This window comes from Gymnodraco acuticeps, unplaced genomic scaffold (assembly GCF_902827175.1).
Source record: "Gymnodraco acuticeps unplaced genomic scaffold, fGymAcu1.1, whole genome shotgun sequence".
Lineage (NCBI taxonomy): Eukaryota > Metazoa > Chordata > Actinopteri > Perciformes > Bathydraconidae > Gymnodraco > Gymnodraco acuticeps.
The window spans coordinates 454,884-474,339 of NW_022991753.1; positions in this window are offsets into that span (position 1 = coordinate 454,884).

The following is a 19,456-nucleotide window of genomic DNA, read 5'->3' on the forward strand; positions in this document are numbered from 1 at the left end:
ACTCACCGCTCTCACCCTGCTGACCATCTGCAAGCATAACCGCTCTTCTCCTCCTCATCACCTCAGCACAAGGCATCTGTTTCTTTTCCCTCCCCTCTCTCACTCGATCCAAGAGAGATGAAAACATAATTTTTCAATTAGGGGGGAGCCGTTGAAAGTGTTTGCTTCAGGCTGCCGCACTGCTGCTGCTGCTGCTCTCCCCCCCCCCCTTGAGATCCTCCTGTCGTTTACTGTGTTTCTTCCCCCCCCCCCCCCCCCCCCGCCTCATTCCCAGCACAGCCAGGGGGGAAGCGGGAAGCGGTGAGTAACTTTTAAACATTTTCATCCTTTTCATCCAGCTGCTGATTTGTTCATGCCGGCTTCTGAGGCGCTGATTGGTGGAGAAGAGTTGTCTTTGCCAGGGAGTCAAGACATTTCCCCTGGGTGGTGTAAATTCTGCATTTTGACACCTTCCGTTCTGGATAGCTAAACCCCCCATTGATTGGTTAGTTTTCTTAAGGACACTGTTGACTTATCTTGACAATTTAGACATTATGGAATGTTTTAATTTTGGGAGGGCACGAATTCCACTGTAATTTTGGGCAATCTACCGTGTGTGTGTCTGGCTGTATCAGTGCTTACACAAAAATGAGTGTAATTCTAAGCGACTGTGATGCACGCTGATGTGCAAATCCGTCTCTGAGAGTTTTACAGTGAATTACGACTGACTTGTGACAACTGAGTAACAGCGTCACTAGGATCTTGTTTTTCCGTTCCCTTGGGTGCTGCTTTGTTTTGGCTGCCAACGCAGTTGTCAGGAGTGGGTGGCGTTATCTCCTATACAAGGGGGATAATATGGGGGTGAGAAAAATGTGTTTCAAGGGAGAGGAAGAGAAGTAGCTAAAGGTGTAGTGACGGATTGAGAGTGGGAAGGGAATAAAAGCAAGTGAATGACAGAAGAGAGAAGAGGAAAAGGCAGTTGAGAGGCAGTGCCTTGTCTTCTCAGCTGTTGTGATTTAAGTGGGCTGACAGCACAGAAATCTTACAGTATCTCACAGCTGTGGGACATGCCTTCCCCTTTTTATTTTTAACCCGGACACTTATATTAGGCTGCCAGGTCCAGGCAGCGTGCAGACTATTGTCTCTGTATGTGTGCTCCCATGTGTTTGGGTCTGCATGTGCCAGAAGGGGGTTGTGTAGTGTGTGTCATTGTGTGACTATATCAGAGCATGTCTATATATGTCAGTGCCACGAGTTTCACCTCCAGACAGTTTCAAGAGCTGCTTCGCCTAAAGCCTCCGGTGTGTGTTCTGCCTCAAACCGTGACAAGTTTAAGAACAGTTTACATGTGTGAGATCCAGCGCTGGCTCAACTGTCTTTATTGACCGTGTGTCCGTAATTTCAAGAGTGCATTCCACACAGACATGCTGCCAGCTCTGTTGATGGCACCCTTGTGTGAGCGGCTCTTTAAATACTAACAAGGGCAGGGAAAAAAGAGGCTTAGATTTAGAGCCCTGCAGCTTCCTGTACCCCGTGCAGATCGCAGTGTCTCTGCATATGGGCTGCAAGCACCCACCCACAGCGGCTACACCCACAAAAAATAGCCTCTGCGCTGACTGATTTAAACATGTTGCCAGGGAACAAGTTCTGTGTTTGTGTGTGTGTTTAGGAAAATAATTTCATCAATGGATTAATAGATAAAATAGAGAGCCTAGAGTTGTTGACAGCTGGCAGGAAAGACCTGTCTCCCCATCCTAGTACCACTTCCTCCCAGACCTCAAGATAAACATCCCTTACTTCAAAAGTTTCTCCAGAGTCAAGTAAGATTTCAAATCTGCTGAGTCTCACTGAATCTCACTAAAGCAGAAGGGAGGGAAAGCGTTCAGGCAAGGAGGGGGATGAAAACAGAGGGATGAATGAATTAGCCTCTGCAAGTGGATCTTTAGTTGATCCTTGGGCGGTGAGAGTGGAAATTGATTTGGTGAGCGAGGCCGGCACACCCTCCTCCCCCCATCCTTCCTCCTGCTGTCAGACCTACCGCCTGCATTTGTGTGCTGTCAACCGATCGATGTCAAGGAACCAACTCGCAGCGGTGTATCAACTTAAAGCTGCATTGATCAGTTCCACTGAATCTAGTCCTCATTATGTTTCAGCATCTGAGTCTCTAAAAAGGGCTGTGATTGTGTCACTTATTCACTAGCCGGCCAAGAGAAAGACAGTCTTTCTCTTTACCATTTTACCATTATTTCCTTCTTTTGTGACATTATTTCTTTCATCATACCTTCTTCGTTGTGATCAATATGAATTTTAGTAAACGACCAAGTCCATGATCTTTTATGGTGAAGATTTAACTCTGTTTCAATACATTTTTTCATGTTTTAGCTGTGAATTCTCACCTCCCACAATATCCTTCAGATATTCAGAGTGAGACGTCATCTCTTCGCAATGTCCTGCAATTCCAGCCTGGATGAGAGGAACATTTTAAATTACAAGACAAAAACTCTACAGCCATGCTCTAACTGATAGTGATGAATGTAGTCATAAACCAAAGTAATGGCCAGATTTGAAATAGAACCCAATTACATTTCAAAGATCTGACAATGCATTTCAAGGGGGACATAAGTTTGAACAAATGTTCCTGCAAATCTGTGCGGTAGTTATTGAGACATATAACTAAAAACCACAAATGTTGGAGCACTTTTGTAGCCAAGTGGTTAGAATGGATGCCATACCGCATTGGGTTCAATTCCAGCCTTGGGACCTTTGTTGCATGTTGTATCACTCCCCCGTATCTGTTTTGTTTCTGCCAAGTCAGTCAACTTAAATGTTTTCATATAGCCCAATCTTATATGTGTAAGATGTATGATCTGAACATTTAATCAATAATGTTGATGAATGTAGGATATGTTAGACAAAAAACACCAAATAGCCGATTGCCCCACCCCACCTCTTCAACGCAATCTATCTCAATGTTCAATCCTCAGAGAGAAAAGGGGGCAAAAATAATTCAGAGTAACACCGCAAAGAAACGATTCTGCTCTCCCCGGCCGGTCCACCGGAGCCGACGCGGCCTCTCGGCGGTTAAAGGTAAACGTCTTGGACAGTGACAGAGACCACCGCAGTGTGTTCATGTATCATGCACATGTAACCAGGGCCGCCCCTCCCTACAGACCAATTACGCAGGCTGCATGGGGCCCCGCCTTGCGCAGGGGGCCCCGCCCAGAGGGCCCCGCCCAGAGGGCCTCAGCTGCTGTGCGCAGTTCTCCGCGCACCCCCCGCTGACACGCAAGAGTGAGAGGTGACAAGGGGAGCACGTCTGTAACCCGACACCGTTGCAATGAATCGACATCTGACCAATCACGGCTTTGATACGGCCACTAGTGCAGGCGAAGAGATGTCGGTGAAAAGACAGTTTCAGTCCGGCGCAAGCAAGAGGGAAAAAAACTAAAACATGAAGAAACTAGAGCATCACTCGAAGGTGGGTTATTGTATGAGTCAAATGTACAACTTGCGAATGTTGTATAAGTCAGTGGTTCTCAACTGGTGGGTCGCGACCCAAATGTGGGTCGCGGACCCGTTTCGAGTGGGTCGCGGATGTGTGAGTGAAGAAAAAATAAATAAATTGGAATTCTTTTTTTTTTTTTTGGGGGGGAAAACTCAAACTTTTATTTTGAAGGCCCGATTTTCTAACGCTGTGCATCCAGTCGGCGTTGGACTGGAAGTACCGGAGACCATAAACGGTTTTGAAAACTTCTGTCACGTAGTGATCATCTTCTCAATAAAATATCTTTGCTGATGTTTTTTCGAGTCTTCTGGCCAATCAGAATCAAGAATGTTGCCGGAAGTCCCCACGGAGAATAACTTTGCGGTAGAACTCTTCTTTATACATCCATGGGTACAACTTCAGATAAAAATGAACACATAATGAAATATGACCCCCGGTTTGATGACTGACAGGTCACAGAACAATGGGAGCTATCTACCCTTACCCACAATTTAAAGTAAGTCACACAGACTATCTCCTCTTTACTCTTCTCGCAGCAAGATATCAGAACAAAGTGAAAAACAAACAATGGCATAACATATTATTAATATATCGGGTAGTAATAGATTTATTTATTTTCTTCTCAGAGTGTACCAGAATGCATAGTTTATGTTAGTATTTCTAAAAATCTCCTGGGGGAGAATCCCCCCAGACCCCCCTGCTGCGGGGTTGGGTTTCCAGCATGTGTGCCTTTTTATATAGTTCAGCTTTGATTCCATCATCTCATTAAACCTTTTTTAAAAGCACTTTAGTTCTGTGAAGGGATATAAGGGATATATGCACTGTACTTCACTTTCATTAATATCGTATGCTGAAAAGCATATATATTACAGCACGTTTTTTTGTTGAATAGATTTGAGTGCTTCAAAATGTTGGGTCGCGATGTATTGACCAAGTAAAAAATGACCAGTTGAGAACCACTGGTACAAGTCAAATTGCCAATTGCCATATTAAAACATCAGCTGCAATTCACGACATGAAGAAGGCAGTCTTTGCATAGCATATAGGCTAATGGAGATGCAGTTATTTCCAGCATTCTTTATTTACCATTCATTCAAGTATGTTATGCCTTTTATCTGCTAATGTACAGGAGGAAGAGTGATAAACTGTCTGTCTAGTTGGCTCATATATCAGTTAAAGTTTACAGCCTAAAAAACATGGAGCATTTTTTCCCCTTTTATTCATTTGTATGTCTATTTGCACATTTCATGGTGATGCTCAGCCTCTCCCCTTAACTCCTAACAGGCATCATCATGTCAACCACAACACAGAGAAATACTGATAGAAATGTGTGTGTAGTTGTTGATACATTGCTGACAGAGGGAACTACATTTGAATACAGATTTAAGAAATATCAGTTTTTGAGCATGTAATAAGCATGTTTTGTCTTGACTATACAACTATATTATAATAAAAAATAATATAATATTTATATTATTGAATTGATTATGGTTAAGTAGTTTATTTGTATTAATTATATTTTAATCTTTTTGAGGCTAGTATTTGGCAGGAAATGCAGACGTATTCACCTGTAAACGCATACTGAACGACATACATGCACATTTACCTCACTGTATAATAATAATAATAAACAGGAATTATATTTGCAAAGTAGCCTACTTTGTTTCCAAAAAAATGTTTTCACTCCTGTCGGTTGGGGGGGGGCCTCATCTCACAATGTGGTTTGGGGCCCCAAATTGGCCAGGGGCGGCCCTGCATGTAACCATAATCTGCCGTACGGATTCAAAGGGAATACACAAACCTGAGAGACTTGACAGCGGGCTGTACCTGCGCCAAAACCGGGAAATAATGGAGGCTTTTTCCCACCAGTATCACCTGGATATCGCGTTATATTCAAGGACATCCGACTGCCAAAAACCAATCGCCTTTACTTCCCGATGTGAGGAGAAATACAAATTAACGTGACAGAGAGAAAAAGGACAAAGAAGGGGCCTCTTTTCTTCTGGGGTCTGGTCAAACCCTCCGAAAAAAAGCAAAGCACCAGTATGGGCATAGATATGTCTCATAATTATTTGTGTGAACATAAAAATAATTTGTGTGTAAATATGTGATTTGTAAATGTAAAACAACATCCACAAATGCATTTAAAAGATTTGCAAACTCACAAATACATTTGCAAGTGTAAAACGGATCTGCAAATACGCTAAATATGTTCACAAATAAAAAAAAGATCTGTGAATATCTCTTTAACATTTACACCTTTCGATCAGGCATTTGTGAATCCATTTTGTATCTGTGGACCAAAAATGCGCTTGCGGATCTCAAATCTCTGTTCGCGGATCGTCTTTTTACACACACGGAATTTTGAGACATATTTTCCGCCGGTCTCGGCTAAAATCTACTCGTGTCACTCGGTTATTTTCGGAAACCACGTGATGGCCCGCTGTTGACGACATTTCCGTATGATTTCAAAGTAAGAGCATGATGGTTTGTTTAATGCTCTGTTTTTGTATTATAATGAACAGCGGAACGTTAGATGCATTCTTCATGAGAAAATAAAGTTTGTCAGTTTCCTACCTCATCCTACCTCATACCTCATCCTACCTCATACCCCATCCTACCTTGCTTTTGTGTTGCTTCCTTCCTTGCCGTTTTCTATGTGGATTATGTGAGACAATCTGTATTTTATGTCTATGAAATGCCAGACAACATCAGTCTTGGGCGATTCAGCCAGAAGTAAGCTCAGGCTGTCCGTCTGAGGGATGAGACAGGATGAAACTTGAATGAAATAACAGAGTACAGTACAGTAACTGGGTAATTGGGTTGTGTCACAGTTATGACAGACTTCACATAGTGGGGGTTTAAATATGAAACAAAAGCTCTTTCAGTCATGCTGACAACACTAAACGACAACTGAAGGTCATTTCAAATTAAAAGAAGCATATCAGCACTGGCCTCATTTGAATTAAACAACAGATAGCAATTAGAGTCTCTTGTGTACTCAGACGTTTTTATCAGACTAGCCTGTTCACACATGTCTGAGTATAAATATATACACACACAGATAAAGCTCTTGGGACGACCACAGGCCAAAAAGTGCAGCCAGAAAAAGCAGGCTGCCACTCAACTCTGCCAAGCTTGGCCACTGATAAGGTCGACCACGGGGAGATGTCTGCACTCAGGACCTGTCCGTCAAACCAGAGCCTGCTTCCCTGCCCTCTTGAAGAGAGTGATGGGAGTGATTAGGGGGGAGGAGTGTGAGGGAGAAAGATGGAGAGGCAGGAAGACAGATATAGAGTGGTTTGGGAATAAGAGGATTGAGGCAAATGAATAAAGAGAAAGTGAGTGGAGGAGGGTCGGAGGGAGAGAAAAAATGGACCAGGATGGAATCCATGAAACCATCAAAGATTGGTGAAATGAGGAAGTGCAAAACTCTAGAGAAAAGAGGGAAGGCAGATGTCTACAAAGAATGTGTGACCCTCCTGTCTTGTGGCAGCCAAACCAGCCGTCTTTAACAACGCTCTTTACTGTAGCAGCATGTCAAAATGTTCTCTATTTCCTACCATCTCAACCACAACGTCCCCCTCTGTTCTCATTTTGTTGCATTGTACTGCCTAAAACCTTAATTAGGTTACAAAGATTAGGTCAATTACCATACAAAATCTCATGGAAATAAAGTCATTGTCGTGCTGGACCAGAACTCGACAATAGATCTTTGTTCAAGGTTCACAATGGCAGACATTTTTTGTAAACCCAAAATGTATTCAAAGTGTAAAAGCAAGACCTTATAGCAGCAGTTTTTAGGTAAATGAAAGTCAGAGGTAACTAGGTGACAAGTCAGAGCCCTTTCTATACTCTAGTTGAACTTATTCTGTTTAAAAATGTCTGCTGATGAAGAAGGATATTAGTTTTTACCAGGCTGTGCCGTATTTTCAACAGCAGATGGATGCGTCACTCTGAGTCATTTGTGTCCTTGATAACACATACACAAGTGAGAATTATGTTCAGACTCGCTGCGTCGTCTTTCATTTCTTCCCTCTTAACTTTTCTCTCCCACGTAGAGTCATCGGTGATCAAAGAGGCCCCAGATGTTGTTCTTCGCTTATCTCCTTTCACCATCTCTTGACATTGTTTTGAAAGTGGCCAGGGTAGCGTTCATTTAGCTGACGGCTGCCTCCGGTCTCGCTGCATTTATTAGACATGAAGAGAGGGATTGGAGTTTCATGAGATGCAGAGCGGCCTTACATCTCTTGTGGGGGGTAATAAGGAAAATGAGACACACAGCTGAGCCACAGCATTAGCTAAAAGCTAATTTGATTTGGTTCTACACCTCCCCTTGTTTTTCCATCATGTTTGGTCAAGAACACAGGACCCTGTAACACACCACTGCTGTCTGTGGAAAAAGTTTAATTGGGGAACATTTGGCAGCGGAAATTCTTTGTTTTTGATCCATCTGCTGCATGCGCCACACAAAACAGAGCTATTTTTGGTTTCACAGAGAGCGGCGGAACTGCCAGCTCCCACACTGTTCATTAAAGTCCTGATGGAGGATAATTATGAACGAAATCGCAGCAAGTGCAATGCTTTCTCATGCTCTTAGTTAAGTTAATAACATTTCCACCATGTTTGATGATTCATTCAGGTTTATATCTGCATTTACTGCATGTGGTTCTCACCTGGAAAGGAAGGGGAGAGCATGGCTGTTATTCAGGCTGTGAGGGCAGCTTCTCCGCACTGACCTCAGCCGGTGAGCTCAGGGTCTTGTGTAAATGTTTCAGTGTCGTATGTCTTCTGCCCAGGTCACCCTGAGCTAGTCCCAGAGGTATGACTGCTATGTAGGATAAGCACAGAGAGTGGAGATGAGTGCTTTGTGGACTATATAACTGTCAGCTTGATCAGTGTCATAGATGGTGAAAGCAAGATAGGTAGAGAAATGTCCGTTAATCTTTGTGTTACGCACGCATTTAAATTGGTAACTATGTCCATATGTGTCCAGAAATCCAAGCGTATTACGTGACAGTGGCACTATTTACGGTCGTAACGTGGGCATGTAAGCTGGCATCGCTGATTAACTGCTGTGTTGCCTGGGAACTTTTCCTCTGTCTCTATGGTGACGTGCAGAGAATTTAGACTTGTCTCTGCTCTCCTTTTATCCTTGTTTATAATGCCAAGTTGCCATAAATACAGGACTTCAGGGAGCACTTGTGGTAATACACCCAGTTTGTGGGGCAACAAAAGCATTAATTAGGCTGAATGCCAACCATATGGGACAGCAGGTAGGCTCTCCTCTCGTGTGGTCCAAACACACACAAGCACGCATAGTGCAGATTCAAAGGGTTAGGAAAAGTACTGTAAATGGCAAAGCATTAGATTATGTGGTGCAGGCTCCACTTTCTACTTTTTATGCCATGAAAAACAGTGATGCTTTCCCATGTTTTAAATATGTTAAAGGCAAACCATCACTTCAACCTCTTTAAGCAAAAACAAGTTTGGGATTATGCTTATTTGATTTATTTGAAGAGTCAGATGGGGCTAAAGGCAGGGTCTGCGTAGATTAGCCTATCAAAAAGATAGAAAACGGCGGGAAACCATGTTAGCATTAGCCGACCGACATCTTTAAAACATATCGCATAATATTTGTTGAATCCGTACACAAACAGCAATTTGTTGTTTCAGAGGAAGTCATGTTACTTAATGAACAACAGTTTATTCATCTGCAAAGTACTTTTGGTTAGGTTGCTAGTTGTCTTTCCTAAGCTAGCTGTTTCCCTCTGCTTACAGTCTTAATGCTATGCTATGCTAATCAACCCCTCACATGAGAGTGGTATTGACATCTAACACTTGGAAAGAAAGTGTTTTACCAAAATATCAAATTGTTTCTTATCACACATTTATGCATCAGTTGATCTGCTTTTACTGCCATGCATGCCAAACCAGACGGCTAATCAGTTATAGGAAGATGGGAATGGGAATGATAAATGAGCCGCATTTATGGGAAGATAGGGGGGGAAATGGAGTGAGGAAGTTAATGAAAGCATGAGAGGGTGGGTCAAGACAGAGGGACACAGAGGATTAGAGAGTTAATTAAAAAAGAGAAAGAGGGTTTAGGTTTAAGCTTATAAAAAGGTAAGTAAAGGGAGAGCGGGGGGAAACACTGGAGCGAGGCAAGCAAGCAGCCGAGCGAGGGCCGGGTGTATCTGACCAGAGGAAAGAAGAGTAACAAGCACAAGGGAACATCGCACTGAGGGAGGGAGATGAAGTGAACGAGGTAGAGGAGATGCTATGAGCCATGAACTTATGCAGCTGTAAATAGAGAGGAGCAAGGGACGAGGTTAGGGGGAGGTGGGAGGTGGGAGGAGGAGGGGGAGGGGGAGGGGGGTGAGAGCGGTGCCAAGCTGTCCCAGGGGTGATGAATGAGGCCATAATGAAGTATCTGTGCTCCTCTGCCTCTGGCTGGAGAATAACCGCAGCCTTGGCACGGCCACGAGACCCGCTCCATCATGCCAGGGAGAACACACACAACACACACACACACTCATAGAAGTTTGGATGATCCAAACACATACACACACAACATAGTTTTTGACAAGCTCCTGCATTTCAAAGTACACACACAAACATTCACACACATATTTACACACAGGAACTTTTGACAGATGATCCGTCTCTTCCTACCACCCACTGTATCCCCATCACACACACACTAACACACACATTTTTACCTACATTCTGTCTCTGTCTCCAGACCAGGGGTGGCAGGAGTTTGTAAAACAACCTATTGTTCAGTATGACAGGCTGGTTATGCACAAGACACTGTTTCTCCACAACCACACACGCAGCAATGATGGAATCAAGACAAATGGTGAATTCCTCCCCTGCAGTAAACAAGTCGTGCTGTCCTGCGGTTTCCGCTGCTGTCACCAGTACACTGAAACGTCAGCCTGTCAGTTTGTCAATGGCGCACAAACAGTACAGTGTGCAGAGAAGACAATGGCTTACATGTGTCTCCACTCCCTCCTTGCATACGTCTGTTTGTGCAGAGGCCGATCCACATTCATACAGCCTGAAATATCCAAACAATGTATTTGTATGGCTTTTTAGGGTATATGAACATATTTGTTGTGAAATCAACGGCGAAGTGAAATAGTCCACGATCATTGGATCATTGTCCCTTTTTCTTTCTGTCTGTGTTATACTGCAGTGATACAACCAATCAAAGCCCACTTCAATGAGATGTAGACATATTTTTATTCAGGTCAAATTCCCAGAGCTTTGACATTCCACTTTCGATGCGTTCTACCACAAACATCTGCCCCTCACGTGGGTTAACGTCAGCAAACTGTAGATGAACAGAGGAATCTGCTGTGTCTCTACATGTGATTGCATGCCTTATTATGCAACACCCGTCTCTAGATGGAGATTAAACTTCTCATTCAACCCTAAAATCCAACTATGACACACACCTCTATGTAGACACAAGTACTGTTGATGTAATGTGGTTTTCTTCATCCATGAATTACAAATAATCTCTTCTTCTGAAACTCATCTGTTTATATAGCCTTTTGTATCTGGAGGCATGAGCTAATTGTTGGTAATGGATTTAGATGTTATTTTGTGCAAGCCTATAAGTCATTTGAATTGGTATGTGCAGTGAAAATTACATGTATGCTCCTTGTCCTTGATGGGGTTGCAGAGGGGAAGTTTTGGATTAGGAGGGAAGAGCACTGGATGTACAGTATAGCCAGAATTTTGCTGACAGGCAGTTTTTCACTGATCTCTCCCAAAAGACTGGAGCTGGGAGAGAGAAGGAGAACTGTGGTGGAAAGTAGGACAGGAACGATGGATCCCGCTCTTATACTCTCCTCTCTTTGTATGACTTTCCACCGAGTCATCTCTGTGTTGTGTGTGTTCATCCCACCACACAGTCATTATTCAATTAATCATTAAAGGTAAAGATAATTCTCTTTAGGTGGGACAAGTGAGTTTCCAGAATTCTTTTTTCACATGTTCTGCTTTTAGGCCATGGACTGTTTAGAGCTTTCTATAAACTAAATGCTTTTTCTATCATAATCGTTTTTTTTAAATGTGGCCTAGGGTTTTCAGTTCATTGAAGAAGATGCTAAATATTTCGTTCCAAATGAATTTCCATTTTTGAGCCAGTTACAAATAGTATAACCCGTCCAATACTTCAAATGGGCATCAGTCAATGTTTGGCATTTAGAGCAAATACGATACATCGCTAGCCTTTGTCCCATTCATGATGTGATTGTCCCATACATGACTTGATGTGATGTTTGTCAGCTCATCCGCCCATGTGTCTTGTAAACCTTTAATGAAAGTGTGTTCATGTTTTGTACAACATTGCCTATCTGTTCAAACATTCATTGGGTTTCTCTGGACTTCCAATATCTATCTGATCGGTTTAACAGCACTTTAGGGAAATATCTGACTGTTAAATGCTCCACTAGCTAGTTAGCTTGTAGCTAAGTGTGCCTGCTGTATGGCGCTTTCGGTTTTTCATGTTCGGGGTAGTGGAGGTCACTATAGTGATGCCGGTGTGTTGGTGTGTGTGTGTTTTTGGCTCAGTTTCATAGACAGGCAGTCTGTAGATTGGTCTGTTTCCAAACAAGTCATGAATCTTTCCAGCAGAGCAGCCTACATAATGCTCTCTGTAACTTGTTTCTCCTCCATTGCTGCAAGCTCTTCTTCATCCTGATCTTAAGAATGTATTTCCTTATGTCTTGCTGCTGTATTACCATCTTTGTGTTTGCCTCTCTCTGCCACTAATGCTTTGAACATTGATTTCCGGGAGTCTGTGATCCGTGTCTCCTCCTGCTATGTTTTGCCAAATCTATACACAAAGGAATGCCATAAAGAAACATACACATACAGTATGTGCTTTTTCCACAATGAATGTAGAGGTTATGACATGTCTCTTTTACAATAAGAGTTTGCATGAAGAGTTGGGTCTGATTTGTGAAGCAATATAAGTGAGTCAGAGATGAAAAACAGCAGTGATCAAATACAAAAGAATATGGAGCAGAAATTAGAGGACAATTATAGAATTTGGTGGAAGATGACAAGTGACTGATGTAGAGAGAAAGATGGAGAAAAATGCTTGCTGGAGTAGCTGTAGAAAGACATGCTTCAAACCTTTTTAAATAGTAATAATGCTTCTGTAACAGACTGTGACATGACAGAGAGTTATGACTCAGAGTGGGTTTTTGTAACGATTATTATACCCTTGTTTCCACATCTTCATCTAAAAATATAGGGAGACTCGCTCCACTTTTCTTTTCTTTTTACAGAATTTGGTCACCAGTCTATAATTGATTTAGTTACATACTAATGTATCAAAATCCCCCCCTATTTCCTTATTGAGTTTCCATCACCTAATAAACATTCCCAGTCAGGCTACAGAATGGCCAAATCTGACCAATCAGTTTTTGAAGCCAGCTAAATGATGAGAGAATTGTGTTGCCACTGTGGTCTTGGTGTGTGTGTGTGTGTGTGTGTGTGTGTGTGTGTGTGTGTGTGTGTGTGTGTGTGTGTGTGTGTGTGTGTGTGTGTGTGTGTGTGTGTGTGTGTGTGTGTGTGTGTGTGTGTGTGTGTGTGTGTGTGTGTGTGTGTGTGTGTGTGTGTGTGTGTGTGTGTGTGTGTGTGTGTGTGTGTGTGTGTGTGTGTGTGTGTGTGTGTGTGTGTGTGTGTGTGTGTGTGTGTGTGTGTGTGTGTGTGTGTGTGTGTGTGTGTGTGTGTGTGTGTGTGTGTGTGTGTGTGTGTGTGTGTGTGTGTGTGTGTCCAGTGAAGCGTGTAACATTAATGAGAGGGCCGGAGACAGGCCTTATCACCAGCCTTCCAGTCCTGGCCAGACCTTAATTAGCTCATAAACCCTGCTACAAAGTCTCACACACACACACACACACACACACACTCACACAAGCAGACAATTGAAATGCCAATGCTTATAAACATGCACATGTAACTAAAATGATCGGCAGTATGTGGATGACTTCCAAACCCTGTGTGTGTGTGTGTGTGTGTGTGTGTGTGTGTGTGTGTGTGTGTGTGTGTGTGTGTGTGTGTGTGTGTGTGTGTGTGTGTGTGTGTGTGTGTGTGTGTGTGTGTGTGTGTGTGTGTGTGTGTGTGTGTGTGTGTGTGTGTGTGTGTGTGTGTGTGTGTGTAGAGGGTCAGGTCTTTGTGGTGACCATGTGGTGGCATTTTGTCTGTACACGTTAATTGTGTGTGTTTTTACTCAGATAAATGCATTACTAAAACAATTAATGAATGTCTTCCATGTTTGCAGGCTAGAAAAAGGTTGCTGGTGTTTTACATGTTGTTTATGTATTTTTAGAGGATTAGCGCCCTGCGGTCTAGCCTATCAGTGACCTGGGTTTAATTGTGGACCCCTGTTATTAAGTCTCAGATGGTAGATTTCCCTCTCTGGAAACAGTGATTTTCAGACCACCCCTCTATGTTCCCACAGTCTGTAACAGAGCCCAAACTGCAGATAAGATAGCCCCATTTTTTTTCTTTTGAAGGCCCCAATCTTTTAACGCCCACCACTGTGTCCCCAAAGCTGATTTCTTTTGAAAATACAACCAAAAGTGTTGCCTCTCTTATCAGCTCTGTCTCTTTCCTCTTCCTTCTCTTTCTGTCTGCTTTTTTCTCACGGCTGCAAAGTTCTTTTATAGTTTTACCTCTGTCTCTCCTACACAAACACACACACAGCACTGGTGACATCGAGGTGTAAAAGCGGCCACTGCCTTTAACCCCCTACCCCCAGTTGGAAGCAGAAAAGGACCCTACTGTTTGCTTCAGGTCAATGTTAGTTAATGGAGAAAGTTGGTTTTCCCCTCCTCCTCTGCACATCCCCCAGCCATCCATCTCTCCATCGGAGCCGTTGCCTTTCCCAACCAAGAGGAGACCATAGCCGTGAAACCTACACACTGCCAGAACCTCAACGGTGTCTGTCTGCCTCTGCATCGTTAAACGCCACATAAAGTCAGAAGGGTTGGGGGGGGAAGGGTGGGTCCTTTGAAGTTGGACAATGACCTCCAACTTGTTGCTTTCTGACAACCCCCGCTCTACCTTTTTATTCATACACACACTTCCGCTACATCCCATTGCCACAAAACACTCCAGAAGGAGGCACTTCCTGGATGCACCTTGTGTTTGTCTATGGTTAATAGAGCGTTTCACTTATTTTCATTCTGCAGCCTGTCAACCTGCAAGAGGATGTTGCTGTGGGCGATCGGGGCATCATGGAGATATTTGTTGGAGTTTTAGTTTTTTGGTCATTAAAACAATCCCCTTGTGGCCCAGCTCTAATGTAATCGGAGCAAACCGCACCCCCCACACAGCGCTGCGTGTGGCCGAAGAACCCCATCCACAAGCATGCAGAGATAATAGGAAACAGATTCAGGCTATTAATTAATCTGTATAATACAGTTAGAGGCTCTGGTATCTGGCACACCAAGTTCTCCCCCTCCTACACACACAAAATATGATTACATGTACTCAAAACTCCCCTGTTCCTCCTTGAATCAGTTTGTTTTCTCTCACTAAATCATTGGAGGAACATTGTAGTGGGCTGCACGACTCCAGCACCAGCAGAGAAAATTGACGTTGTTGGGAACAAACACTAGTTTAACCTCCCGTTAGACTCACAGGCAACACAGCGTTCTATATTATTATTATTAGCGTTCAAGTCGATATTAGGTACACTTGTCACTTCTCTCCTTTAACCCCCTGGAGTGTTTTGTGACTCATCCAATTTTCCAGCGTTTATGTTCTCCATCTCTACTTATTCATGTGTTTATTGCTTTGTGTGTGCTTCTGCATGGCAGGAAGGTGGTCTCGGTTAATGAAAGACGCGGAGATGGATGCATTTGGAACCAAATCACCGCTTCTAAGTCATGTTATTTACTTTTCTCAACTGAGCACTCTATCGCTCTCCCCTTGCAATTATCATAAAGTAAATCACTAAAGCCGTTTCTCTCGTGCACCTGCAGGCACAAACATGGCAAATATCTCTCCTCCAAGCATCCTGGATAACCTCAATCTGACACAAGAAAACAAAGATGCAACCACCTTCAGGTTTTTAGATCAGACAGGCTCGCACTTCAAAGTCAAAAACAAACATCTGAACCGTGATAGCCAGCTGATATCCCGCTGTGGAAAAAACACATCCTTCACTGCAGCTTGTTGAAGCACTGCCCTTCAGGACCACCATGTTGCATCCTTCCTATTACATGTTTAGTTGAATACAGCACATGCCATACTTTGCTTATGTATCTTTCAATGCCAGATGTAATGTCTGCCTCAATATATGACACATCAGTCACCACCTGCCTCCTGGTTTAATTGTTCACAATCTGTGCAGTGACAGAGTCCAATTCTGGTAAATGAAAGGGTATTTTTCGAATGACAAAGTAATTATGGCCTTTAGCCTGCTCCTCTAAACGGTATGTTTGCATGATGGTAAAGAGGATCATGGAAGCAGGCCAATACAAATATAAGTTCAAATACTATAGGTGGTGATTGGTAGCCAAATATTGTGCAGCACAGTCCCACTTACAAGTAGACAGCTGACATGTGGGACCTGATGGAAAGTGATCAACTACATTTTTTGGGAGGATAGATTATTGTATATTGTTGCTACCATCCTACCATTCACCATACAAAAAGCTGCTGTATATTTGCAACAGTAATTAAACACTCTTTTTTTAAATTATTATTTCTAATGCACCTCAACATAAATCAACATAAAATTGCTTTGTCTTTTAAATATGTGCTTGTGGTCCCTGCTTTTTGATCTAAAGATATTAAAAAACACACTGAATGTTACATGTCGCTAATACTTTTTCACTAATATACAAAAATAACTTAAATCAGTGAGAAGCTGCGCCAGCCTTGCCTTGTCCATCACATGTTTACCGTTACATTACGCGCTTTTTACCCTTGTTAGAAGTTTGTCAAAGTGAATAGCTTGCCATGTTGTTATTTTTTCCCCCCTCTTTTTTCAGTCTGATTTGAAGATCAACAAAGGATCTGTATCGGGTGCTCCTCTATTGATGATTTGAATCACTAGTCATGAATGTCATCAGCCATTTGTGTTGTATTGTTTCCTTCCATTTGAGTCACATGTCTCTCACAAGTGTAACATTTACAAACGCAATAAATCCAAGTCACAATGTCTATACACAAGAGTAATAAATAGTCATGTTATGTATTATGTTTAAGGCACTCAGAGAAGTCTTATTAGGGTGATATAACAACACAAAGAAGAGCCCGGTCTTTGTCACAGTCATGATGTAATCTCTTACCGTAGCTATGCTTGGGTCATGTGATATGTGAATCACTCAAACACAAAGACACGACCACTCATGTAAATTACCCTCAGCAATGATCATAGCCAGCAACTGATTTAAGATGCAGGTTTTATGGCAGATATGATGGGCTCTTTGTCCTATTTTCACTCATGAGTGCTCCATATAAAGCTATTGCATGCTAGTGCCTTTCATTACAGCAGCTTTATGACATCAGGTGCTGGCATTTGCATTGTGACAAATGGGTTGGAGGTGAAAAAGCTCAAGGACAGGAACCTGTAGTATCTCACCTTGATGAGTAAGAGCTGCATTGATAGCTCCAGTTTTACAACAATGCTCGGTGCCTGCTCCTTTTTATTCTCCTCTACCCCGACCTAGCCCACATGAATCCAAATCCTTCAAGTAGCAATATTTAATCTGAAATTCTGAATGAAAAGCTTATATGTATTTAGAGCAGAGCACAACTGTTTATAATTTACAACCAATTCCTATTCCTGTAGGCTGTATGAGAGGGTTAGGGGTGTACACACACACACACACACACACACACACACACACACACACACACACACACACACACACACTGAAACACACACCGCCGTTCCCTGGTTGTGTGTCTGACCTCAGGTTTGGCTGAACAGTAGACCATGGTGGAGCTTTAAGTGGGTGCAGGCAGACCAGATGTGGCTGTCTAACCCTGCAGACCGAACAAGTGGCTGCTTGGCCAGTAGCCTCACCGCCACTCAGCTGCTCAGCATTCAGCCTGGAGAGCCAGTGGACACGGCAGCGAGCCACCATTAGGGTGCTGACTCTAAACAGAGGCTGAATGAGGTTTTGACAAGGGCTTGGCGGGCCATCTCATAGCTTCATGTTAACTAGCTTTATTAAAGCCATGTCCTTGTGTCTCTGCAGGTGTGTGTGTGCTGACTATTAGGGTTAAATGCAGCTTTGGGTCAGTGGACACCAGCAGTCTTTATAAACTCATACTATTTTTGTTAATTATCATCAGTACACATTTGTGTATATACCCTGCCATTTTAAGAAAGGACATTATAGTTTTCTTCCAGCAGAGATGGGTAAATGAATACATTCCTGATGTAGCCTTTGTTTTCAGAATGGCATCATACTGCCCCAGGTGCTTCTTTTGTCTAAAGCACTTTGCAATTGTTTTCTAACTTTTAACAATTATAGATGAACATTAATAAAAACAACTCTTATTGGTAGCAGTCCCACGACTTGGCATTTTCCCCAGAAAATGCAACTAAGCATCAACGTCGTAAGGTCTCTGTGATTATTCATGCTGCAGCACAGCAAAAGTAAAGTTATTCCAAGATTGAAATGTAAGAATGGGTAAAATCTCAAATTTTGATGGTTTAGTGCATGGAGAGTAGTATCTTATTATTTTAATGTTAGAGCTTCAAAGGGTTGAGGAATAAGTGAGGAATGCTATTTTTTTTTAATGCATAATAAGTAATGTGCAGTATTATCTTTTTTGAGCTAAATCTTTTTTCCACATTTTGTAAAATGTGCTTTTCGTTTTCTTGCCAAAAATTAGGAGCTGCTCTTATGTCTGTCTGTTTGAATATGAAACTAGAGCTAGGAGTTGGTTATCTTAGCTTAGCATAACAATGTGAAGCATGGGGATATAGAGGGCCCATCAGTAGTAGTTATTACCCATTTTTCAGTGTCCTCTTCCAGTTGAAGGTCAGTGCAGTGCCAGGACTCCTCAAGTTGATGATCAGAGTTTGCAGGCTTACACAGGATCTCAAAGGTTTACCCAGCCTGCCGACCATGAGGGTGACACATTTCACCCCTCTGCTCTAAAACCGTAATTTAAAGCTGAGAATTCTGGGAGTGTGAAGAGCCTGGTTGTGGAAGAGCTGCAATTGATTATTTGTGAGCAGTATTTTGGTGGTCTTCCAGTTGTCTCCAATTATATCTGATTCTCTTAAACCTCTGTTTTCTTTTTAAAGCCTGACTGTCTTCACTCCTTCTTCACCCTTTATTCTGTGTCAGCTCCTTTTCAGAAGTACGTTGCTTACCAATCTGAGGTCACGACAACCCAAACCATGAACAACGGGAATAAACTCCCATCAACAGATTACAGACTCGAGCGTGGCTTCGTTTCCAGAAATATGTAATACATTGCACATGGGGCTAAATATGTCCCAGATGCGAGGGGTTCATGTGTTGTTCAGGCTGTGCTGTCTGCACCCCAAGATCTTTGCCATGTCATCAAAAAATGGTGCTCTCATATCCGCTTCCCAACATGAGACATTTTTATAACCTATTGTTTATGTCTATACTTCTATCTATTCATTTTCCAATTAAGATGTGGTGAAGCTTGGGATTATTCTTGTTTAAACCGGCTGACTCGACCAGAGCATTGATTAGACATTGTTTGAGAAAATGAAAGTCTGTCCCAAAAGGATCCGTTGGAGTAGTCAGTTGATTCTTGATTTTTATGTCTAATCAATAAAGTTCACCATGCATTGCAAAGTGGTGCTCTGATCTGTGGCCTTTGGAAAATCAGATGGACAGGCAGGTCAGCCACAGCAGTTAAATGCAAAGTAGTTCATGATCAATAAAGATCAGAGCCAGGTTTCTTTTAGATCTCTATGTTTAGTGGTCCTCTTTGAGGCGG